This window comes from Zosterops lateralis, assembly GCF_965231275.1.
Source record: "Zosterops lateralis genome assembly, chromosome: 4".
Taxonomy (NCBI): Eukaryota; Metazoa; Chordata; class Aves; order Passeriformes; family Zosteropidae; genus Zosterops; species Zosterops lateralis.
Window position 1 is genome coordinate 64,714,830 of NC_139765.1, and position 26,173 is coordinate 64,741,002.

Genomic DNA, 26,173 nt, shown 5'->3' on the forward strand with positions numbered 1-26,173 from the left:
ACTTTCCTGCCTCTACATGCAAGGACAGCATTTCTGTAAGAACTAACTGCTTTTAATTAAAAATAGCATTTCTTTTGAAATAAATTCTACTTAATTCAGACAAGATATAAATAATATAATTTTAAATAGGAGTTTATAAATCAGTATTTTCTCTGTTCTTTTTAATATGGCATCAACAAACTCTACAAGTTTTTAAGAAATACTGATAATTCCCTTTTGCTGCTCCTGTTTCCTAGCTTTAAAAAATATAGTAATCAATACATAGTTTGCCATGGATCTTTAAGGAAACATTCACCCCCTTTTCAAGTTCCATTTAAGCTCTTTTATTCTCTTCATCTAAATTCCATCAACCTTTGCATATTTCCATTTTCAGTAAAAGCAATTTAAACTTTTCAGCTTCCTGTGGCCATTTCACAAACCCATGTTGTGCCAACAAATCAAAGGAGATAATTTTATCTTGCTCAGTGTGCACTTATAAGCAAAGACAAATTAATCATCTACAGTAGGTCTAGTTGGCTAATGTTTTATATTGTAAAATCAGTGTAATACCACTGTTATTTCCCCCTCCTGAACTGAATTAGGAATCACAGATGGTGAAGCAGTCACAGATGGTCACTGGTATTGGGAAGTGCTATTAATAAAACAGTCATTAAAAGGTCTACAATACTTTATGGAATTAATATTTTCAGATAATAATTAAGTTGCTGATGCATAAATCTCAGTGTCAGACTACTATGCATTTTAACAAAAAAAATTTTTTGTTTTTAGATCTCTCTGTATATGAAGAAACTTAGACTAACAGGTATTAAAGGAAGATGTACCACTTGCTTTTGAAAAAGTATCGATAACCTCTGGTTTTTAGCTACTGTTCTCACAAAAGGAAGACTTAATTACTTTTACTTGAGATTTATACTGGGACAAGAAAAAGACCACTAGAACTATGATAAAATGTGTGCCTGTTTCTTGTTCCTGGATATTTATGGATGGATATATATCACTTATGTTAGCATGCTCCCTGGAAATTGCCTTAGTAGATTGAAGAGAAGTTCAACTGCAGTGTTTTGACAGACAACTTTAAAGTGGCTGTTATTAGTTTTTGCATTCCTTTGAATTTGTTAAATAACATAGGGAGAAAAAAAAAAAAAAAAAAAAAAAAAAAAAAAAAAAAAAAAAAAAAAAAGAGCAAACTAGGGCTGATCTTTGCCAAATTCTAATCTCTTTATCAAAAAGAATTGGGAATGGAATGGAGTAATTGTGCTGTCTAGTCCCAACTCTGTATTTTTGGTCATAGTCTCACATTTATAATGTTGTACTCATTTTACATTTGAAGTAGCCAAAGGAAAGATGGGCAGAAACCTTCATGAGACCACTCTGGAGCCACATAAACCTATCAGATACAAGCAGGCATTCTTAGACCTTACAATCACTGTTTAAAGGTTAAGCTAGATGTCAGACAGGTGACCTTAGCAAGCTCTCTGACTGAATAAGTTTTCTACTATATTTTATCACATTTTCCATCCTAATTCTAGTCAGTTTACTTCTAGCTAACTGTTAGCATCCTCACATTTTTTCTTTTTGTTCTTTTTGTTTAGCAAATGATCACTCTAAATGTTGAGTGTAACTTCCAAAAACTAGAAGTAAATTATTCCATTTTTTGTTTTACCATGACACTCATATAAATGCTGTTACTTTATTGCTGACCATTGCATGATTTTGCACTAGTCTGACATATCCTTTCAGGGTGGACCTAATGGTAATCAGATCTGCTTCTGAGGCAAAGCTGACCTTGTTAAAATAAGGCCAAAGAGATGTTCTCCCTAGTGCTACAGACTAAAGAACTGAGGAACAAACTATCTTCCCCTTCCACCACCACACCTTAAGCCCAAAAAGTTTTGAAATAAACATAGGAGGAAGTCTTCTCAGTCTTGCAGTTCAATGACAAGATAACATCACAGTAAGGAAGTCAAAAGACTGAGCTGAAGGTTGCATGCAAACAGATTTAGCAAAAACTTGCTTTTCTGTCTTGCCAATACACATTAGTCCTGACATGAGTTATCATCTGAGTCTGAATTTATAGAGGTCATCTGGACAAAGGCTTGTGAACTCTGTTAAATTGTGTAGTGACTTTGGAATAACTCCTTTGCAATGACCATCCCTGTCCCTTGCAATCTTTCTAAAAATACCTTTTTCTACCTATTTCTGTCTCTTTTAATTTGATGTCATTGTTGACAAAGCCAGCAAGACTCTGACCCACTACAAGAATCATTCAAGGGCTAGGAAATACTAATATGTTCTGCTGCTTTTTATCTGGTTTAAAGAGAAAGTTTACTTTGAGGGACTGAATGGTTCAGGATACCTGTGATGAATTTATACCTCTAAACACTGTGTTTGATTCTAGCTACACAATCTTTCTTGTCCTCTTCTCAAATGAGTTTTTGAACATGATTCACCTAGCCATGTTTGGATATTAGTTTCATTTGTTAAGAAGCTCAGCTTTCTTAATTGACCATATAACTCTTGCACACTTCCTGCATGTTTTGAATTTTACTAGTAAAAATGTAATCCTTATTATTCATTCCTCTTTTGAAATTTTCTGTGATCACAACACAAACTTCAACTTGTTCTTTGGTCCTTTTTGGAGCTGACAAAACAGACCTGCACTTATGTACATATTTTTTGTGTAACTAGGGAGAAATCCTGAAAATAAGGTATACAATATGTATAAATAAATGCATTTGCAGAAGCTAATTAAAATTGTGATGACAGCATCTTATTAATCATCACCAGACTCTCTATATAATAGACACAGTGATGTCAGACTACTACAGCCTATGCTGCTGTGAAATGCAAAGGTAAAGTGGATTTTAGATGAGGCTACTCCTCTGCCACCATCCCCAGAAGACTCAGCAGCATGGTGAAAAGCTTGTTCTATACTGCAGCAGAACAAAAACTCACCTTTTGTAGGGCTAGGTTCCCTGAAACATTTGATGCTAGTTTGCAACAGACTTGAAATATCAGCAGAATGTTGGCTGTGTTCGGGTTTTTCTGCTACCAGAAAAACAATGTAAATAGTACTTTTTGTCTTCAAACAAGGACCATGCAGCCAATAAACTCACTCAAAAAAACCTATGACTAGCATCAGGTTGAGAGATGAATGCTGATGTGCTAATGAAATTACTGGGAATAAACTGTTTTCACCAGATAAGGTGTCAGGTATTGGAGGGATAGAAATTACTCCTGTACTGTAGCTCATATCCCAGCTTTCACATCTTGGATTTTTCATGTAACAAAAACCTTCCCAAATGCAACCCCTCCAAAGCCCCAAAATGCATGTTTAAAATTGCAATTGTAAGACAGATGTTCTACTTATAAAGGGTTGGAATGTGTTACTAAGTATTACAGCATGTGCTCTTCACTGTTAGAAAGGTATCAGAAGAGTCAGAAATTTTGGCAACTCAATGTTTTAAACATTTAATTTACAATAAAGAATACATGAAAATCTGTATTTATCCATTAAGAACTTCTTGGTAATTTAACAGCATCTTTAAAATTGTTTGCAAATGAGACCCAACTCATAAAGATATTAATATAATATGCTAGTATTAGATTATTTAATTTTAAGTATGGAATCCTTAACTACATATTATTATAGATGCAGAGGTCCTGAACAATGTTTTACAACTTGTCCTGTGCAAAGAAAGTTTCTCGTGTGAGTTTTTATGGATATTTCTGGACTTAATATCTATTCTGTGGTAACGGCTAATGAGAAGGGATCACATTTGTTAATCCCTGGTTAATAAACATTAGAGCAAGAACACTGAGAAGCTTCTCTTCACTGAGAAGGCTGTCCACTAAGGCTGACATAGGGGCACTTCTATAGCATGAAGAACCACAGAAGGTGGGAACCCTCCAATGAAGCCATCAGGCTAAGGGAAGCAGACGAGTTGTGTATGGTAAGGAAAATATATAGAAACATATATTTAATAAAAGCTGGTCCTATAACCAGCACTGAGAATGGAGTAATACATGCTCTGAATAAATTCTAACCTATAGAAATTTGATAGTAAAACTATCATGCAACCAGTACTGCCTTGGCTTGTGTGCCATTGCTGGCAAGGGTAGTGGAAGATTAATTTGATGAGCTGAATTTGGCCCTGTATTGGGGAGTGAAATACCCTACTTCATGAGTAATATGAGCTTTCCCTCGATGTAACTCTTGTCTTTTTCTTTTCTGCAAGTATTTTGCTCTGGGGACTGAGCAGTCAGGCAGAAAACTAGTTTCTAAATAACTACACAGCAGCACTGAGATGCCAGTCAGTCTGATTTTCTCTAGATTGTGTGTTTTTTAGGGTTTTTTTTAATTTTTTTTTTTAATGCCTTTGGAGTCCTCTAAAGATAAATTTCTTTTCTGTTAACACCAATATACAATTTTTATAAATAGTCTCTTCCAAAACAATAAGAATTTTTCAGTTTTTTTGATTTCCTTCATGTCAGTCAGAGTAATTCGTTCCTCAGATAAACACTTTTGTACTTTCCATCCCTTTACTCCTTTCATTTTCTCTGTGAAATTGTTTGAAATTGCCATTTTCACTTCAAATGCAAGGAGGACAGCACAGTGCACTTCCTAACAGCTGACGTGACGTGAGATATCAACTTCTACCCTCAGTTAAACACATAAAAGCCCATATGCTTCCTTTGATCTTGAGGGGAGAAGGGAGAAATTCAAAGGAAATTTGATATGCAAAGTACAGACAGCTGTGGCCCTTACACTGTGATTTTCAAAGAGATCTAGATCTACATTTCATCTGCTTTATGAGAGCAGACGTAATAGGTGTTCCCAGTTGTTTGCACAGAAGAGTTTTACACAGACTAACTGATTTGTCATTTATTTGGAACAGGACTGACAAATTTGCCTATAAAGGGTAATGGGGCAAGTCCCTTCTCAATTTCTAAAAATTAGAAATAGCAGTTTGAGTCAGCAGTAATACATCATTGAAAAATCAGTTTCTAAGAAAAAATGAAATCCATTGTTTTGAAACTTTGATTTAAATAGTGCAACTGGAACAACATTCCATGTATGTGCATTCAAAGGATTTTAGACATCATGCACATTATTCACAAGCTTACATTTCAATTCCCTTACATCTACAGATCATACCCATACTATTTACTCCTTCTGCTCACTGAAGACAGTCCTTTTTCCCAATTGCCCCAGTACAATTCACCACTTTTTGTAATTTTGTTTTCCTTTATAGCTTAAGCCTTATGTAAAAGGGAAACATTTCTGGTTAAGTCACAGTAACGTTACCTTCTAAACTCGCTATTTTCTTTTTTATTCCTAATTTCTTTACCCCCTCTCTGATATCCTTTGCTATTTGTTTTTGCAACCATATTACTTGTCTTTGCAAGGTGTACTGGGATAGCAGTTTATGTGAGAGATTAACTGTTCATTTAATTACATCAAAAATATACGGAATTACAGGTATCTCGGTTGCTTTGCAATGGGGAAAAATCTCAGGCAGATTGATTCAGATAATGGGCATCTGTCAATAGCAAGAGTCAAATTGTCAGAGTTGAGTACTGCTTCTGCATTGAAATCTCTTTACCAAATGGGCTCAATATATTCCCCTTATTCAATCTCTAAAAAAAAAGGGAAGGAAATGAAAACTAAGGAAAAGGGGGAAAGGAGAGGAGAAGGGGGAAATCCTGTCCTCAAACTACAAGAACATGGTCAGAATTTCTTTTCTGAATGGCAAATACAGATTTCATACTTTGCTATGAAAGGCTTGAAAACACTGCAGGAAATATACAGCTGCTCTGTAGGCAATACCTACTAATGCTTCCTAAACACTTGTCTTATATGCTTTGTACTAAGATATGTTAAATATTCTCAAGTATTTTATTTATATACCAGTATACTAAAAACTACTGAGAGACTTCACAGAAAAAAAATACTGTTCTACCCTTGTTGCAATACTATGTTTTCAGTATCAACTCCAGCTCATACTCTGAGAGTTAAAGTACTACAGCCCTACTCCAGGGCCAAAGCCTGATAAAGAATTTAAAACCAGTCCCTTTGTGAATTAAAATCTTTCCTAATTTACTAATTATTTTTAAGATATCCTATTTTTTGTTTAAAATAAAAAAGGAACAAAATGAATATATTTTTCTATACACCATGTCTTCCACACGACTCAGGAAAGTTTCTCAAGAGAATCGTTAAGTATATTTCACTCTGACAACCCAAAAGATTATGATACAAATGACAAAACAGAGGACAAAGGGTCTATGTAGGAGTCTTTGTATTGAATAACAATAACTTAAACAGGAGAAAGATTTGTGATATAAAGAAAAAAATGGCAAAACTAGAATTCCTCTGAGGTAGGTGCTTAACAAGATGAAGACAAAGCCTGTAGATTCATGGTGACTATATACAAATATATATATATATATATATGTTATGCTATAACTTTGTATATTACACTACAACATAATTAGTGTTTCTTAATCAGGGATCACTTCTTTTTTTCCCCTGTTGTTTCACTGACAGTTTAAAAAGTATTTTACATAAATACAGAACTGAAAATACTCAGAACTCTGCCTTATCTGTTATTAAAGAGTATCAAAAGTTAACAAAAGTTCTATGGTGTGGATGAACAGTTTGATGTCTGTGATAGATTAAGATACAGATATTTCTTGCACATGATGAGCCCTGCCTCCAAAACAACCCATTTTTGGATTTAACTAACTAATAACAAAGAATTGTATCTTAGTAATGTGTTTCAATACAGAGGCAATGTGATTTTGCCACTGGTAATTTAAACAAGCTATAATTAAGGATATTGTACCAAATTATTAAACTGTTAGCTTTGGGATTTGTTGATTGCAAAGCTACTTGTGGCAGTAGAGAAAGGCGTCAGTCAACTTTATCTTCAAATAACAAAATCCTCGGAACAAATCTTTCTGCATGTAATTAATCAGCCTTAGCATGGGCTCATTCACTAATAATAACCAATAGTATACTGTTTCTCATCATGTAACACACAGATCATTATGTGTCATACCCTTTGGTCAGAATAATAATTTTATTCAAAACAGAGATCTCATCTATGGAAAATTTTACAGAATTATAAAGAATATTTTCCCAGTAAATGAGAATATACTTTGATTTCTTTTCCTTTGCAATATAACTGAGAGTCCTGGCCAGGAAATACTCATAAGAAAAATTCAGAACAGTTTATACTTTTCAGTATGATATGCATATGCTGAATTAGCACCATCTGTTTTCAACAGATATCAGGCAACTTTGCAAACTTTTGGCAACAAAAAAAAAAACAACAAACCCTAAAAAGTCCTGAAACAATCAACACTAAATACCCCTTTATCTTTGAAAGAAAGGAAATATCAATCTTGTTTCACAGAGAAAAAAAGGAAAAAAAATGGTGTGAGAAAATCTTGGCTTTTTCTGCCTCTCCTTCCCTACACACTTCCTCCACAGGATGGTAGCTGACGAGACACCACATGCTGTGCCACAGCCCTTGTTTGTTCACAGGACTGAGGATTCATCTGCACAGGCATCATGCGCAGACTTAATCTGAGCTAGTCCTCCAGACTACTGAACTGAAAGAAAGTGAAATTTTCCTTCAGCTCACTCCATAATCACACCTGTTTCTCTTGACCATCATGTAACACAGATGCTCCCTGTAAATGTCTCAAGACAGGACATTCCTACTCACCACAACCAGAGCACTTTCAATTCCTGCTTTTGGCTCCTCATGCTCCTCGTGCAATATCTGCTTGAAGCAGATCTTTTTGGTTTTTTGCAGGAATCTCACCACCCCTTCAATTCTTCAGAAATTACACCTCTCCTCATCACTCAAAGGTTCTGGGTTTGGCTCAGTTTGATCATTCAGGCAATATTTACTTTATTCTGTACTCACAATGCTTTAATTCCCTGGTCTAAGATTAAAGGTGGCAGAGTGAGCAGAACCCTGTTTAACCACTTTCTCTAAAATACGGTTCATGCTGGGGAACAATGTCCATGTAGCTGTTGCTGTAAGGCACAGATTAGACAAACTCACCAAGTGCTCACCTGCCTAATTCAGGCCTTTCTACAGCCATCACAGCTAGGTCTTCTTTTTTGTCTTTTCTGCTCAGCCCTGGCTTCATCCATACTGCTGTGCACCTGCAGAATGGTCTGCATCAAATTTCCCCTCCTCTTTCCAAAAGTGCCTTAAAATTACCAATACAACACATTTTGTTGGTGGAAAGCATATTTCTTACTCAGCTCTGGTACTATATAGCATGGTCCCAATATTACACACTGTTAGAATAGAATAGAAACTAAAAGAAGTTTGGGAAACACTCCTTGACTGCTGATACTTGTCTTTCCAGGCTTCAATCTATTCCAAGAACTCACAGCTTTCAGGTCTTGCAGTAGACTCTGCATAAGCCTCTCTGCCTCAGGTGGACAAGTTGATTTCTCCTTCAGTTCATGCTGAGAGTATATCTCTCTCTCTCCTCCACAGTTTCTCAGTTTCTTCCTTAAACTTCCTTCTGCCTGAAACTTTTCTTTCCTCTCTCCCTCCATCCTTCATTTTCTGAAGCATAAAAACTCCCCCTAAAATACGCTCAGTTGAGCCCAGGGCAGGCTTAATTCTCACACCTTTTAAAGAAATGTAGTTGAACCTGACAACAAACACAGAGTAGATCATCTGTTACAGATGGCTAAACTTGGGAGGTGTGAAAACTACTCACAGTATGTCCGGATTTTCCATTACACTTTTTCTACAGTGAGAACATGTACTAGCCAGACCACACAAAGCTCCATATTCCTATTCTTATTCTCATTTAAAAATGGCATTTCCAGTTTAAAACAAATCCATTTCCAAGTGACACAAATTAAACAAAATCAAATTAACCTCTCCTCCCAACCTAACTCTAACCTTCAAAAAGCCAATTTTTAAAGAAAGCATTAACACTTGAATTAGCACATACAGAAATCTGCTATGCTGATACAAAACAGAACATCTTCTCTTGGAAGAAAAACAGCTTTCACTATGTTATCTGTTTAAACAGATACCAGAGTAAAACAGATTACCTGTCTCATTTTTTTTTCTCAAAACCCAATATTTTAAAAGATACTAAACCCTTTTTTCAGAGTTTACTTTTTTGCTTGGTTTTTTGTTTGTTTGTTTAGTTTTACATGTATTCTACTGTCTGTGGATACTGCACCAGATTTTACCCACGGAGCTGGGAAAGAGAAGTGGCAAATGCTTCATCATTTGTATTTAAAACTAGATTGGTCATCAACTTCATCTCTTTACCAAAGAAATCCAGACAAGGCACTCAGCTTGGTCTTGATTAGCTCAACTGAATAAAACTGAATTTTTAGAACATCCTCTTTCTCCTCTTTAAAGGCATATATGGAGATAATATTTATATTTGATTATTTTACTAATTATTAAATATAATTTCTATTACTAACACTGTAATCTATATTCATTTTCAGAGGAGGAAGTATTCCACTCCTGGATAAATTGCATCAGATGACAGCCTTGTATGCAATGTGATATTTAATGCAACTGTGTAGGGCTGAGGAAGAAGAAAGCAGTAACCTTTAATGAATTTTCTTCCTACTATTTTAATAGCAATTTTACTATTTTAGCATCATGACCTTCCTTTTCCCATTTCTGATTATTGTGACAAGCAGGACAGGAAGACAGAAAGTTGGCAAAGACTACTTTTAAACGCTAATGAAGCTAAAAATAAAGATAAGGCAGCAGAAAAATCAGAAGTTAATGTGAAAGATGTGCCATTTGCAGTTTCTAAATCTACATATGTAACAGAAAAAAAAAAGAAAAAGGAAAAAAAGGAAAGGAGAAACAGAATTTATTGCAAGAGCAATATTTCAAGACATGAAATAAAAATAAAAATTCTTATGGTTGGCCTGGAATCTAGAATACATCTTTATTGCATATACAAAAGGAAGAAAGCTCTTTTCTTCCCCCTCAGTTTCAGATCTCATATTATTCTTCTTCCAAACCATTTTTGTCCTCCTCTTCTTGTTTATAGGGATATAGACTATACCAATCACCCTAAACATGCAATATATAATATTTCTTACTACAGTAACACAAGAAATAATCATTAAAAGATGTTCACAGGATAATGACAGATTTGGGTTGGTTCCCTGCTCTCTTGTTTTCTATGTGTTTTGTTCACTGTTTTAAAATTTCTAACAAACCCAGAATTCACAAAGGAAACAAAAGTAATGAAACCCTGAAATGTATGTAATCATCCAAATACACATTCTAGACCAGTGGAAGAGCAAGACCTAAAAAATTAGTCCAAACCATTGAAATCAAATGGTTACTGAATATATTAGTGACATCTTATCATCACAAATTATCGGGCTTTGCAGTCATGTCATTCAGTATTTTTTGGGTCCAGAGATGTCAAATGATTGTTCTGGAATCTCAAATGGTTTGATACTCACTGGGACCTCTGGCAGCCTGAGGCACAGAGTGATGGTACATCCCCTTACAGATAAGAAATGACATTATTTATGGGATGAGAGCAGAACTGTTGTGTTTGAGTGTGATTTGTCAGACATGTGCTCCCAAAGACTGAAAAAGTCAGAAGTGATTAATGGTTTTTAGAGGATGTCAGAAGAAAATGTTTCTGGAGACAGAGATCCAACACAATGAAAGTTTAAGGAAACAGTATTGCACAAAACAAGAACAAGTGAAGGCTGTAAGAGTATCAGGATAAACATGACAAGAACACTTACTAGATAGTATTTAGTTAGAAAACAAGAAAAACTGCCTAACCATGAAAATGGTTCTAATTTGCACAATGCTACCACTGAGAACTTTAGCTGGATGGAAAGACAAGAAGCACAAACTTTAAATAGTTTAATTCTGAAAGTCACCCTCCAGTAACAGGCATGTTTAATAGCACTATAGAGATGAGGAATGCCTACTTGAAACACGAAATAACTGGAAGTTAGGCAGTGACTAATGTAGAAAAATAGTTTTGGTCATTAGTTCACCTATATAAAATCAATGGATGCAGAGATTTTTGTTGCAGTCTATCTTGTTTTGAATAAAATCTGATTTTCTGGGTAGCCTAATATTATTAGCAATTTAGAAGTACGTAGATCTAAATGAGATAATTTTAAAAAAATTCTATTTCACATTTTGCAAATTTTGAATAATTTTTAAATTAATTTGGTATTAATTAATATATAAATATTGTATATCATTTAAGCAAAAGCAACACCTCTTAGCTGAAATATTTTGATCCTGCAAAAAGGTTAATGTTCAAAGGGTCTCAGCTTTATTAGCCATGTATTTAGTTGCCTCTGAGCTAAGACTGACAAAAAGATATTTTTTAGCATCAATCATGCACTGATTTTAGAGCCTTGGAAAGACTAGGATAGTGAACATCAAGTCATCTTCCATGGTGAAGATTGCTGTTATAAAAATTTTAAGTCATCAAATCAAGTATCTATATGTTTTTACTTCATTTTCAGATGACAGTGTTTATGTTCATCGATCTTTACTAAGACTACAAACAAAAGATCCTTTCTATAAACATTACAGAACTCGTAAAACTCACAGTACCAGCTGTTTCTATTTCATCAAGAAATAGGAAATAATTTAATTTTTAGATTCCTCTTCAGAAAGCATCACAATCATTCCTGTACCTTGCTGTACTTAGAGCAGCCAGGATCCAGACTGCTAAACAGTGATGAAGATCATCTCAAATGGTGAGGCACTGATGGCATTTACCTAACAGTGCATCATCTAGGAGCTTTGTGTGTTAGTGTGCAATTCCTTACTGTGCTGTTTGAACATCATTTTGCACTTTAAATGTTTAAAAACTAAGTACCGAATTCATGATGAAACATTTTTCCCTATCTGCTCTGGTCTCTTTCTGCAAAAAATTAAATCACTTTGCATCAGTTGACGATCTCATTTTTTACTGAAAAGATATGTCTTGGTCAATGTCATAGAAGAAAGGCTGAATTAGATGGATTTTGATCTGAAATTGTGTTGCAGATTCTGTTGTCATGAAACTGATCTCCAGTTGTTGAAGTGTGTGTAGAAAAGCCAAAACACTTGAAAACCTTCAACTCGTCCTTAAATCTATTCTTCCTTCTGTATAACCAGCTCAGGAGAAGTTATAAAGCACAAACTTCAATTTGCTCATTCTCAGTTGGCCACTATATTTCTAAACTGTGTTTAAACATTGAATATTCTGAACTGCAGGAAAAGTAACATGTATTTTAAAAAATGCTAAGAAGTTTAATATCAAATTTTAGTAGTCTTATACTTTCAGCAGAAATCTCTCAACTGATGACAAAGACTTTCAGAAATAAGGATTAAAAATACACAGAAATATTTGAAAGCATTTCCATGTTTCTCCCCATTACCTAATTATAAAATGTTTAAGATAATTACATTAACACATACTATATTTCAAATTTCTAGTTTTTGTGAGCAGGACACCTTTCTTGATTCACCTTATTTCTTAATTTATTACTAATTTTTCTTTTTTTATATATTTGTGTAATATATCAACATGGTTAAGATACATATCAAAAATTACTAAAATAAAAACAGAATCAAAAATTTGTTGACAAAATGAGACTTCATGAGTGTCATCTACTCTATTGATATCTACAGCTCAATGCAAATATTAAGAGCTTTTCTACATATCAAAATCCTTCCGGGCTTTGAAGCAAATGGAGCTGATTATCACTGTCTGTCACTTTCCCAATTCCATCATTTACTTTATTGACTGTACCATCCATACTTCTAGAACAAATCAGACAGAAAATCCTTCTCCATTAATAAAAACATTTTTTGTTGTTGATCTTGTTGCTGTTTTTAAAATATTTCCAGTAGGAATGGGTAGTAGAATGAAAAACAACCCATGGTTGTCTGGATTTGGTTTTGGTGGGGTATTGTTTTGACTGGTTTTTTGTTTGTTTGTTTGTTTTTGTTGGGTTTTTTTTTTGTTGTTGTTGTTTTTGTTTTTTTGTTTGGTTTTGTTTGTTTGTTTTTGTTTGTTTGTTTGTTTTTAATGTTGTAGAAAAAAAGAGAAGCACTATCTATTTTTTCAGCTTGAAAGTGACCAGGCCCTTTTTTTTTCTTTCTCTCCATAGACAGCTGCAAAACTATCACTGTATTTTTTTTCTCTACCATACAAAACTCCTTTCTTTCTTCCTGTGCAAATCTTGAACTTCTCCAATACAAAATTCGGATTTGAAGGTTATTTTCTACTAGAAAATTTCTTACAGTAATACTCAAATAATTTAAATGAATAGCTTTCCTTCCTGCTCCCCACATTCTGTCAATTTTGGGGTTCCATTTCTTATAATAATCAGAACTGAGAAATTTAGTGGAATTAGCAATTCAATGAAAAAAAAATTAATTTCCTCAAGGCATGATCCACAGCTGACTGAATTAACAGAGTGTATCATTAACTTCAGAGAATTTTATATGAGCCATCAGATTAGTGATTCTACAAAACAAGCACAAGCCTCTGTGGTTTCAAAATTCAATGGAACCTCTCCAATCTGAACATCATAGTAGATTCATCATAATAGATCAAAAAGGGCTCAGCAGCAATGTTGTAAACACTTTTTTTTAATCTTCCCAAATAGAGCAAAATATTATAACATTAAGATAGTAAAAGTCATGTTCTAAGAAATTCTAAAATAAAATTGCATTAACGAGTGTCAACTAGAATTTGGGATTCTGATGTAACTCACAAGTGTTTTGGCAGTGCTACATCACTTATCCTTCAATTGTAGCTTCTTATTATATTTGTATAAAACACGGAAATATTTTTGTGTCATATTTTCTAAAGACGTATTTCAAAGAGAGTTTTTACAGAATACTATCACTAGATTTTGGGGATTTTTTTTTTAAGTCTAGTTACCTGTAATAAGGAAATGAAAGAGACATTTTCTAATGTATGTGTTAAAAATCAAAGATATATTTATAAAAGATTTTCCATATATAATGATGACTTACATTGAGATATTAGTATCTTAGAATGTATATATCACCTGTGAACTTCATGCACCTCAAAAAATACCAGTTTTTTTGAATAAAATTATGATTTCTTAATACTTAAGTGCATTTTTAAAATTTAGAAAAAATGGAGGAAGTTCTAGTGGAAAAAAACAACCCAAAACCCCAAACCCAGCAATTTCCCTAATCACTCTAAACTAAAGATGGTGTTTGAGAGCTTAATCTGATGCATAGACTAGTGTTTCCTGAACTGTACTGTATTTCTTTATAAAGCTGCATAGGAAGTGCTTTAGGAAATGTAATTTGTTTCTGAAGTGAAGCAGCACAGCAGTTCGAGTGTGTCTGCACTCAGTCTAATGAGAACAACAATGTTAATTGGAAGAGAAGGACCCAGATGGGAGAGTCTCCCAACTCTTCCTACTCTGCTTTATATCCACACAAAGAATTAAAAGTGTCATTTAGAGATCCCAGTGTAAGCCCAGTAAGATGGTCAGGGCTTGAGGGAGACTGTCTGTTTAAAGAGAGCTTGAGGGAACTCAGCTTGAAAAAAACACCTGATTGGTGTCTTCAACTCCAGAATGGAGCAGTACTGAGAAGACAGACAGACTCTTCTAAGGGAGGCACAATGAAGGACAAAAGGCACAAGTTGCACAAGGGAAGTGAAGCACTCTTCAGCATGAGAGCAGTGAATTCTCAGAACAGAGTACACAGAGGGACAGTAAAATCTCCATCCTTGGAGATTTTCAAAATGCAACTTGTAAAGTCCTGTAGACAGACATCTGATCTAATTTAGAAATTAGCTTAGCTTTGAGGTCAGTATGGGACTGTATGACCTCCATAGCACATTTCCAACCTGATTTTTTGGTGATTTGTGATGACTGAGGAGTTTAAATAGGAAATGTTTTCAAAATATTATACAGACACCAACATCTTGATGGATTTACTGCTACAATGCTGTGTAAGGATTAAAAGACTAGAGACTTCAGTATTTATTTTAAATAAATTAAATCTTTGATGTTCCAGAACTGCAGAGTGTATGAGATAAAAATACTCCCCAGAAAAGCCATTTGTTTTTGACATATATGTTTGTGTATCTGTGTGTTTGGCTGTGTGTACACATATGGTAAAAATACTACTTCCCTAACATTGTCAAAATTTCTTGACATCATGAGTTTTTGGGCCAAATGATGAAGAAACAGGAAGAAAAGAGATAAAATGTGTTCCTCTTCCTAGGTTATCATTCCTCAGATAAGCAGTGCTCAAACAGGCTGTAAGAACATAAGGACTCAGAGGAGCCTACACTATCACTGTCACAAGAATCACTTTTACTGCCTAAAGAAATATCAGAAGGCTTTATAATAAAAATTTTATACTAATATATATATATGTATTTATGATCAAATGGACAAAGGACAAACTCACTTATTCCAGCCCATTCTTCCTAGCCATTCTTCCTAGAAGACCATGATATTTTTGCTGTTAGTTAGAACTTAGGAATCATAAAAGGGGCATCAATATGATGTAAGTGATTAGCCCAGACAGTAATTTTTTTTTTAAAAAGACAGTAATTGCTTCTAATGTCAACTCAGACAAGAAGCTTAATTTTATTTCACTGTTGCCCCCTTACATTGTATATATATGGCAAAAAAACAGCTATGAAGGAGGTTACAGAAAATGTGTTCCAGAAACTAATGAAGTATTACCCCCTAACTACCTTATGACTTCCTCAGTCTTATGTAATTTTGTTTTAATAATGCTATACAGCAGCTGAAAACAAACACTCAGTCTTGAAATAATCTTCCCTACATTAAACTGAAATTTTAGGTGGGTAGCTCTCATTCTGATTCACTCCATCCGTCACCCTTCCTGACTATCTTTTCACCTCTGGCAACTGCTGACTGTCTAAATCAAGGAGTTATCCAGATTTAGAGAAATCAAACCCGTTAAACTTCTCGTCCCACACACACACTAAAGAAATCCTAAGCATATAACCCTCCTTCAGACCTTCCTCCATACTAGTTATTAAATTTGGAACCCTGCCTTCACTCTTAGTTAATGGCTGGCCCACGTAGCCTGCTTGGCCATGATGCCCCAGGGAAAAAGCTTCCCTGGCAGTGTAAGAGCACTAACACACTCCATGCTGGAGCTGGATTTGGCATCAGCAGCTTGCAAAGTGAGTAAGGTGAGATAATCAAAGCTGTATTTGGATAGGAACCACTCAGATTGGATGAGAGAGAGAGTGTCAAAGAAAGACCATCTGGGAAACAGAAGCAGGGTTTATTTAGCAAGGAGATTAGAGGGAAGATATGGACAGATGGAGAAAATGAACAGAAACTGAACTAAGACCCGAATTCATGATGTACAAAATTCATGAAGTTCTGAGGGAGAGCCAAAAGGAAGGCTTCCTCTGCAGTCTCACACCAAGGGAGAAATTTCAGACTCTGCATCAAAATTTCAGAGAGATGTCTAAGCCATATCTTGTGACAGACTTCCTGTATTTGGAGTTCCTAAAGAGTTGACTTAGGCAGTGCAGCACTAACCAACCTGGCTACTGTTAAATCCTCTCTTGTATCTTCATTTTAAATGCAGGGACTGCAAGCACTTACCATGCCATTATGGATTCTGCTCCCTGAGCTGAACATTGCAGCAGGTAAATCACTTTTTTTACCAGAGTTCAGCTCCTTCTCGGTAACAAAATTGAAAATTATTTTGAGAAATTGAACTGAGAAGATAAGCACAAATGAAAACTTGCTCTCTCCAAGTGAGCTTTGAGAACTGTTGACAAGATAGCTTCTGAAATTCTGAATTGGCGTCAGCAGAGCCAACCTTGTCCTGTAAATAAGAAGTTTGTCTGCACTATGATGCCAGTCTCTCAGCAACCATTCATCTTAAAAGCATGCTGAAGAGACCAGAAAATAGTGGAAAGACTTTTTATAATGACGTTTCAGTGAATTAAGTGAAAGTGACTTTAAATTAATATTTTTTATTATTTTTCTTTAATTGAGCTTTAGCACTTAGAAAGCAACTTATAAACTTTATTTTAACTGAATCATAACTTTTTCTGTGCAGAATTGATAAAAGGAAACTAGTACATAATTAAGAAATTCACTATTTTCAGAGAAAAAACAGGAAATAAGAACACAGAAGACTCAGAAGACTCAGAAGGCTTTTTGAGTGACCATGGGACCAAAAGCAGTCTCAGTCATCTAGAACCTACTGTAGTCATTTGAAAATTTAGTGGGATTAATTTATTCTAAAGTAAAACCTAAAATAAGTAGTTTAACTACTGTTTCCTTGGAATACTTCTGCCTGCACATTCTAAAAGGAATATGGAGTGACCAGATCAGGTGGGATTTTTCACCACCAATATCTAATGTTAAACATGTTATTTCCAACCCTTCATACCTTAGCTAGGTAGACTATGTTGTGTTAGCCAAGAAAGAAAAGAGACTTCCAGGCTCCAGAAAAGAAATGGAAAGAGAAAAGTAAAACAGGGAGTAAATGCCACTTCATCTAAGGGATTGAAGGAACAAAACAGGGGACACTTATGCCATTTGATTATGCTTGTCTCAGCTTCCCATCTTTTAAATGAAGACTGCATCACTGCAGTCACTCATATTATAGAAAGGGTCGTATATATCTGAGTGGTTTGTTCACTCAGCACTCTGTGCTGTACTGATACAAATTAACAGCAAAAATGTGCATGACACTGTGTAAGAAGAACCACATACTAAAGAAAGTTGTTTCTAATTTTAGAATTTAATTTTTAAACATAATTCTATTACTCATAGCACTCAAGATATTCTTGTCTTGGAAAGGAAATCAGTCATGTAGGCTATCTATCCCTTGATTTTATTCCCAATATTCAGATGTAGCACAGTTTCACTAAAACATATCAGTTCTAAGGTATCTGTGCTATTGCAGTTATAAAGTTCATATCTACTAAATATCCCAGGCCACAGATTGAGATAATCCATCCTGTGCCTCTACTGGATCTGAAGAGTGGTTAATATTTGTCCTATTCAAAATAACATTTAACACAGTGAAAGACTCTTATCTTGTCCAGCTTTGGTCTTCTTTCTAGATCAACACAGTCAGATCCTTCAGATGCGTAACCAACACTGTCTGAATCTTTCATCCTTTCTCTTATCCTCAACTTTGAAACATCTCATCCTCTAAATCTTGAGGGGTGCTGAGTTAAACTGCATTTAGTATTAAAGCTGAAGTCTCACCAGCCACTGAGCAGGGTAGAACAACTGTAACACGTACCCTACACAGGCACCACTTGTCAATATCTCCCAAGAACACCATTACCTTTCATGCAAGCACTTGATATTTTTATGTCATATTAAGTCTGAACACTTGCTATTACACTGGACCATTTTCACTACTGCTATTGCCTAATCATCAATATTCCCCTTTTGTTTTGTTTTCTTCTGTACCTGTAGTGTACAGACACTACAGGTATTATTGAAATTTGGAATATTGCTCTGAATTACAATTCTGCTTTCCAAAGTAATTGTGTTTCTATATCAATCTAAAAATGCTGTATGAGTCATTTCTTCATGCTTTAAACTGGAATTGAATTATTAAAGAGTAAAGCTTTGGACAAGCCCCTGTTTGGTACACTTAAAACTGCTTTGCTCTTCAACAGTGACCGTATTGACCAAAGTTATTCACTTCCAGCTGGCAGATGGAAAGAAAACTTCCATTTAAAAATCGCCATTAAAAAAAAATAGCTTAGCAATAATGTGTTGGATTAAAAAATGTAAAAAAGAGCAGTAGAAGGGACTATTTTTATTAATATTTAATAATGAAATTTGATCTTGCAGCAATAATATGCAAAGCCATATGTCTATCTTAAAAATTATTTTTAATATGAAATCACTGTTTCAGAAAAGTAATGCCTGATTAGAAAGATTTTGATGATCAGAACCAAAGTAAAGTTAGTTCTAACATAGGCAAATCTTACTAATTTAAAAACTAAGGAACAAGCAAACAAAGTTTTAGATGCCATTAGCACACATTGCATTTTGAAACACTGAGAATACAAGAAGATCTGGCCTAGTCAGTATTTCTACAGATAAGAAGCAAATGTTGAGAGACTTGGTATACAATTTATGAAACTAATAATGCTACGAAGAGTGTTACAAACACAAAAACCATCTATCTCAAAGATTACTGGGCTACCTTCATGTCATCCTTTTGTTATTTTCATTTTTGGGGATGATTATATGGGGTATATCTAGCTCAGTGAATATTTTTAATATTTTTCCTAAGGGAATAATGTAGAGATTTGAAATTTTTAGTACATGCTAAAAATAAGTTAGGAATTATTATAAACAAATTACTCTTCTTATTCAGCAGGAAGCTCTGTCAAAGTGTAACTCAAACAGGCTCAAATCCCAGTAGGGAAAACCGGTCCAAACCAATGACTGGCTCCTTTCGGACAAAAACACAGTACAGCAGATAATTTGCATCAGCTAATTTGATCTATTGTTCAGCTTTTACTGCACCAGAAAACTTGCTAATAAATCACAGACAGCATTTTCTTTCTAACAAAGATTTTATAGGCATTGTTCTTCTGCTCCTTTTGGAAAATGTACATTTATTTTATCAGTATAGCTTTCAGAGCTTCAGTCAAAGATGCTCATAAAACGGTAGACCGAATGAAATGCAGGAAGCCAGAATTATCAGGAGAACATATGAAAGAAATCCTCTTTTTTATTTCAGTCAGACAATTCCACTGGTGGAACTTTTACCCTCCTATTAATGCTATCCACAGTAATCTGTGGCTTGAGAGGAGATGAAGATCTGAAGCAAAACAGAGCTAAAGTAGGTCAAAAATTGCTCATGAGTACATGCCCCCTGTCTTTCTGCGATTCCTGCTTGGTTCCACGGTATAAATTTATACCCAGTATTTATTACTTTAAAACAATGAACATGATATTTACCAATTTCCACACCAAATATTCTTAAAACAGATAACCACGGTAACCAATTCAACCAGAAATGAACATAAAGATACTATAGTACCTCTGTTTTCTTTGTCTTAATGGAAGATAAAAGACTGAGGGATGGGATTCAAGGCCAGGGATGGTTTTCCTAATGTCTACATAAGAGCTGGCTTAAGAGGAACATGGAAAAGCTGAAAGCAGGTGGGAGAAGGCCCAAGTGATATAAACCCAAGGCTCTTTGTCAACTTTGCCATAAATCTCATGCTTTATAAAGGATTGTTAAGGAAAAAGAGTGAACACTATAATAATTTTCTATTAAGCATGAACATCCCTTGGTTGAATAGAGAAGGTGTGAAACCAATGAATACAAAAGTATCAGGCAGAAAAGACTGACCCAGTTAAATGTGCTTTAGAAAATAATGTTAATATGAAATGTTGCTCAAATATGGGATATTCTGTCTCTTTGGAAGACCTGACAGATGGAAAAAAGATGCTTCACTTAAGTGGCATAAATGTTATTCCAAAGGATTTCAAATACTTCACGGAAACAGTAGCTTGAAATGTTAATAAGACTCTAAATTGTAAATAATTCAGACTACTGGTAGAAAAAATAATCTTAAATCTAACTAAAACCACATGGTTAAAGGAAAAGATAGGTAAGTCCTATTTTATTATTTACACAGGGATATGATTGTTGGGAATTTTTTCTAAATGTGATGGAGATTGTCTTTGTAACTCAGCTCCCAGTGAATTTGTTTGAAGCACACAAAAAAAGATCATTTGACAATATTCAAGCACAAAAGGAAATTGGTGGGGAACATCTACAACTTTGGATTGCTGGACTGAATTCAGTTTCAAGATAAGAGTTCCCATCCATAAGCAATGAATCAGCATTATTCAGGCCTAGTGATTTAGCCTAGGGCTAAGTATATCAACAAACTGTCAGACATTCCTGCATGTGCAGTTCACAGAATGCATGAAAATCATATGAATTCCGCAAATCAGACTTCTCCCAGATCATTCTTTAGGACTGGTTTTTGCATGCTCAAAATGAAGGACCAGTTTTGCCACCAGTGTCTGGAGAATTTTCATTAAACCACAGCCCAGTGATGTCACTTAGAAGCAAAGCTAAAAAAAACCTTTGCACTTTAAATTTAGATACTTCCAAAGATGGTTCCTCACTCAACACCCGTCTGTACTGAAACCCAAATAGCAGCTGTTTCTGGAAAAGGTAATTTCTCCTTTATATGGAAGTAGAGTTTTTACAGAAATCAAAATGTTATTCTGTTTTTCTGGGCTGAATCACAGAACTAAAATGGAAAATAAAAGTCACTGAATTAAGCCTTTTGCAGTACAATGATGTGACCACCTATGTTCAGAGCAAAAATCACTTCTGAATATTTTACAGTAGCGAAAAAAATATAACAGAGTACCAACTCCTTTTAGCTGGAATTAAGCTCCAATAACAACAAACCAAGGGAAACTCCTATGTCTTGTGCTTCAACAGCAGAAGAATTATATTACCTGGCATTCTGGGATGACATTAAGAAATGAACCTACTCCCTGCTTCTGAGGAACCTAAGGAAATAGAAATATCCACCTTCAAACAGGGTAATTATCCCTAGCTTTTTCTCTCTATTTATTATCCAGGGAGAACACTCCTTGCTGAGCTACAAGTCTGGTGATCAGCTTAGTCCTGAATAAACAAGCAAAACATCATGGATATGATAGATGGAAGGTCTTAATTCTACTGAGAACAACTACCTTGTTTTCCCTTTTCATTGCTCATAAGTACAGCATGTCTGATACTACAAAGGTCAGTTGTGGATGCCCTATCTCCCTGGAAATATTTAAGGCCAGATGGGATGGAGATTGGAACAACCTGGTGTAGTGAAAGGTGTCTCTGCTGGCAGGGGAGGTTGGAATTAGATGAATTTTAAAGTCCCTTCAACTGTGATTCTGTGAAATCATGAAGTCTTAACCTTCTGGTTTTAAAGTTGACAACTTCAGAATACCAGAGATGATACACATTAATGTGTTAATAAAGCCATCTAAAAGAAATTCCACTCTTAAAATCAGTATAATTCCGCTCTTAATATAGCAATAGAAGAAATCTTACATTTTGTATGTAAATAAAGACACATTTTGAGGGTATTTTGCTTGAAATAATTACTTTTTTTTTTTTTTTTTTTTTTTTTTTTTTTTTTTTTTTTTTCCCTACAATATGAAGATTTGATTTAATTTTGCCTTACAAGTATGGTAAATCACACCAGACAAAAATGTCAAGAAAAGTCTCTCTTAATAAACAGATTGATAGGATTTACTCTAAGTGTTAAAGCTTAAATGTACAGTTTCTACCCTCAAGCTGACAGGCTGTTGACAGATGTGTCTTTGCATTAGTTTCACGAATACAAACACTTCTGCTGAGTCTAGGCATTGCTTAGCTGTAGATGTTTTGTGTGTGTGACAGGTCATGTGAAAGATCTTCTGCAATTTGCCTCAGACATTTTGCATCCAAAGGCGAAAGGAAGACAACTCCCACCTTTAATTACACATATGCAACCTGTACAACTGCCAAAGATGACAGTGACTGGCATGTGACTTGATTCTGTGGTTCACTGGTGTAAAACTCTTTCTTTATTACGTTAGACAGGTACCCACAATTTTTTGTTTTGTTTTGTTTTGTTTTGTTTTTTGTTGCTGAATGGATGAATTGCAATTTTCACTTCCAGACTCTACTGAGAGTTCCTGGTGCTCTCATGGAAACCACTCCTGTGGCTGCTCACTCTATTGAACCCTACCATGCTGGACTACTTGACAGTCTAATAAAATCAGTGCTGGGGAGCTCAATGCTGCAGGGAGCACAAGAGATACAAAGCTCACAAAACAGCAAAATTGGGTATCTTTGCAAAATGTCAATTCCAATGGGTGGTTTTCACAACTTTTCTTGTTGCTGACAGGATACAATTCTTAATTTTTTCTTGACTCAGCTATTTTTGATTACTAATATCTATATTAGTACTAATATGTATTATTATTTCCACTAATGGACAGCATATAACTACAAAAGGGGACATAGTGGCAAGCAATACTTTTTCTTTGGATGAATAGGAAGCCACCATCTACATTCTCTCTAGTGTTCACATAGAGACAATGACTGTGACAGACAAGCAAGTGGAATTGTAATGTAACCACACAGCTTGTTGTTGGAAAATTAAATGTGCCACCACTGAAAGTAATGTTACCTGGATTTTTTTTATTTTATGATTAGCTATCAGGTTACTTTTCAGCCTTTCACTCCTACTAGATTAGATAAAACTTTGCAATTATTTCCTTTACAAGCTGCATTAAAGAAGAAAAATATATTTAAAGCAACAGTTCTAAGACATAGAGAGACAATTTAATCACCTTAGTCATAGTCTCCATACTATCTTTTCCTGAAATGTTGTAAAGAAACCATTTTCCATTAGAAGAAGTGCATGACTGAGAAAGGGCATTATCTGAAGGACAAGTTATCATTTCATTGTAAATCTTAGAAAAAAGATCAGTTTTATTCTTACTCTTTTAGTTCCATTAGTTGTGTAAGGGTAAACTTTTTTGCTCAATTATGAAAAAAGCGCCTGTGAATCATATACATGAATACATGAACACCTTTCCACCTGCAATGTTTATGAATGCAGACAAAGACATAACTGTGATTCATGAACTATTAAAAAAGAGATGGGATATTCATCCATGCAAAAAATATTCATATACACATTCCATTTCCTTAAGGTAGTGAAAGATCAATCTTTCATTTCCATTTTATTCTTTTATGTTCAGCTCTAGTAAATTCTCTTTTTCAGCGTGAGCTGTTTTGTAATTTTTTCTATACTGAACTTCACTCTTTTGAATGACATAACTGTCCCCTTCTACCTCTCCATTTTTTTAACTAGGAAATTAGGAACTCTATAGTCAGGAGGTGCAAAAGTGTACACAGACAATTAACAAAGACATTAGCTGTTGTGGGCACTTTACATACACTGAATGAATAAAAATCAGTCTCAGTGTCAAAAATATTTCAAAGGTAAGGCAGCATCTTACTTTCACACTTAGAATGATAGTCCAAAAGTGATCCTATATTTAAACTTAAGTACAACAACATCATGTGTCTCTAACAACAAAGATGTACAGTTGAAAAAATGTCAACAAAATTTACAATTTGCCAACAATGACACTGTGTTTATGCTTTCACAGGACTTTTGAATGTGATAAAATATAGAAAAGAAATCACTGTCCAGTCTTTCCTGTTCTTCAATATGATATAGCCCTAAACGCATGGTATAAACAAATGGACATGCTGGACGGAATACTGTAAGTCTTGTGGAAATTAGATCGTTTAGATCTTGTACTGTAGAACTCTCCTTCATAACATAACTGGGCTGAGTAATTGAGAACTGAAATAGAAACTGCAAAAGCAATTTATGCCCCTATTTCCAGATGCTGATGGGGTCAGTTGATTACATTCTTCAAGGATCACTATAAGTATTTTCTTTCTTGTTGGCCACGTGCCTTTTCCTCCTTTAAACTTCACTTACATGATCTCAGTACAAGCTAACTGAACCTCAGACACATAATGAACAAAACTCTACCTAAGAATATAACAAGCTTAATGTTTAACACAGCATCAAAGCTGAAATCAGCCATGATGACCATGGGAAGTTTGCAGAGCAGCTTCCTCAACCTCTGCTGCATGGCCAAGCTAGTACAGTCCACTTTATATTCATGGAAATGTTTTAAATTTCTGTGTGCTTGTCTACTTGCACCTTACCTTCCATAAAAATGTCTCACTCCTTTATGTAGGATGCAACTACTTTGAAACAAGGGTTATTTGCTGCCTGATCTCTGCACACTAGTGAACACCATATAGCTCATTGCTGTTTGGGTTCAAGCCAAAACAGTAGAGAATATGATACAAAAAGAAACAACAGTGTACCAGCTCTTTGTTTTCATGTCTCATTAAAGAATAATGTATGTGTTCAAACTCTACTGTAAAGACCTTTAAACAATGAGTTGTTTATAGAATTCATCATCCATCATAGAAGGATACAATTTATATCAAATATATATATATGTATTTGTGAAATAAGTGAACTGAATAATTTGTTTGTAGAAATAATTTTACTATACTTTTGCAATTATATAATATTTTACAATATTATACCTACTCTCCAATATTAAGTAAAACCCAACACTTTCTTACAATCCATGAGCAACATTCTTCAAGATGCTGTTCCAAATCTTCTACATGAAACTTCAGTGCTTAAGCTAGTTTCCCCCACTCTGCTTATTATTCATTAGTGAATGATGTTTATATGGAGTGCCAATGCCATAACTATGGCTTTCCCTTCAAACTTCCAAGTACTGCTTTCCAAGCAGTAACAGCATGGGAAGCATTTATACTGCACAAATATGTGAAACTACAGGAATTATTTACAGTGGGAGCCTTGGAGGGTATAAAAGATAATGTTGAATTTGAAAGCCACCACAAATTATCAGAGAGAACAAACCCTCTTTATCCTATCCAGTCTGTACTAATCACTTCTATTCACAGATAACTGAATATAAAAGATAAATACTGCTGGATGGCAGCTCTTCCAGAGTTCTGAAAAGATACTGACACATCAACTGACAGAAGGGAATGGTCTCAGATAAAAGGACAGCCAAGAACATATCATATTATAAAGGTACTGGTTTTGCCTAGACTTATTCCTCTTATTCAAAAATATCAATTTGATTCCAAAATATGAAATCTTACTTCTCAAGGAAAAGAAATTCTGCAGAAATGAAAATTTTGATCCTACTGATGTCAGCCTCCTCTGACCCCTATAAGAAACAGACCTCAAAACTTGCATAACTTCCTGATAATCCTCCTTATCCGAAACAAACAGATCAAAAATGGATTTTGGATATGAGACCTTTTGGTCTGGGAAAGATAAAAGATGTACATACTGGGACACAAGATTATCCACAGAATCACACACAGCTAAGAAAGCTCATGAGGGTCAAAAAGGACAGTTAAATAAGGCAATTATAAATCTGGTGTTATTAGCCTCTCAGAAGGCACATGCAGTAATTTTAAGGTTAATGCACTTCAGACTGTGCCACAAGAGCTGGATGTTGTATGAT

At 34.8% G+C, this 26,173-nt stretch overlaps 1 protein-coding gene across 1 annotated transcript in view; it reads right to left on the reverse strand.

Annotated features, from left to right (window-relative positions):
• The window catches only part of PCLO (piccolo presynaptic cytomatrix protein), a gene marked incomplete at its 5' end in the record, with an annotated part of 328,275 nt that overhangs the window by 138,557 nt on the left and 163,545 nt on the right, over positions 1 to 26,173 (reverse strand). The gene's annotated exons all lie outside the window — the stretch shown is intronic.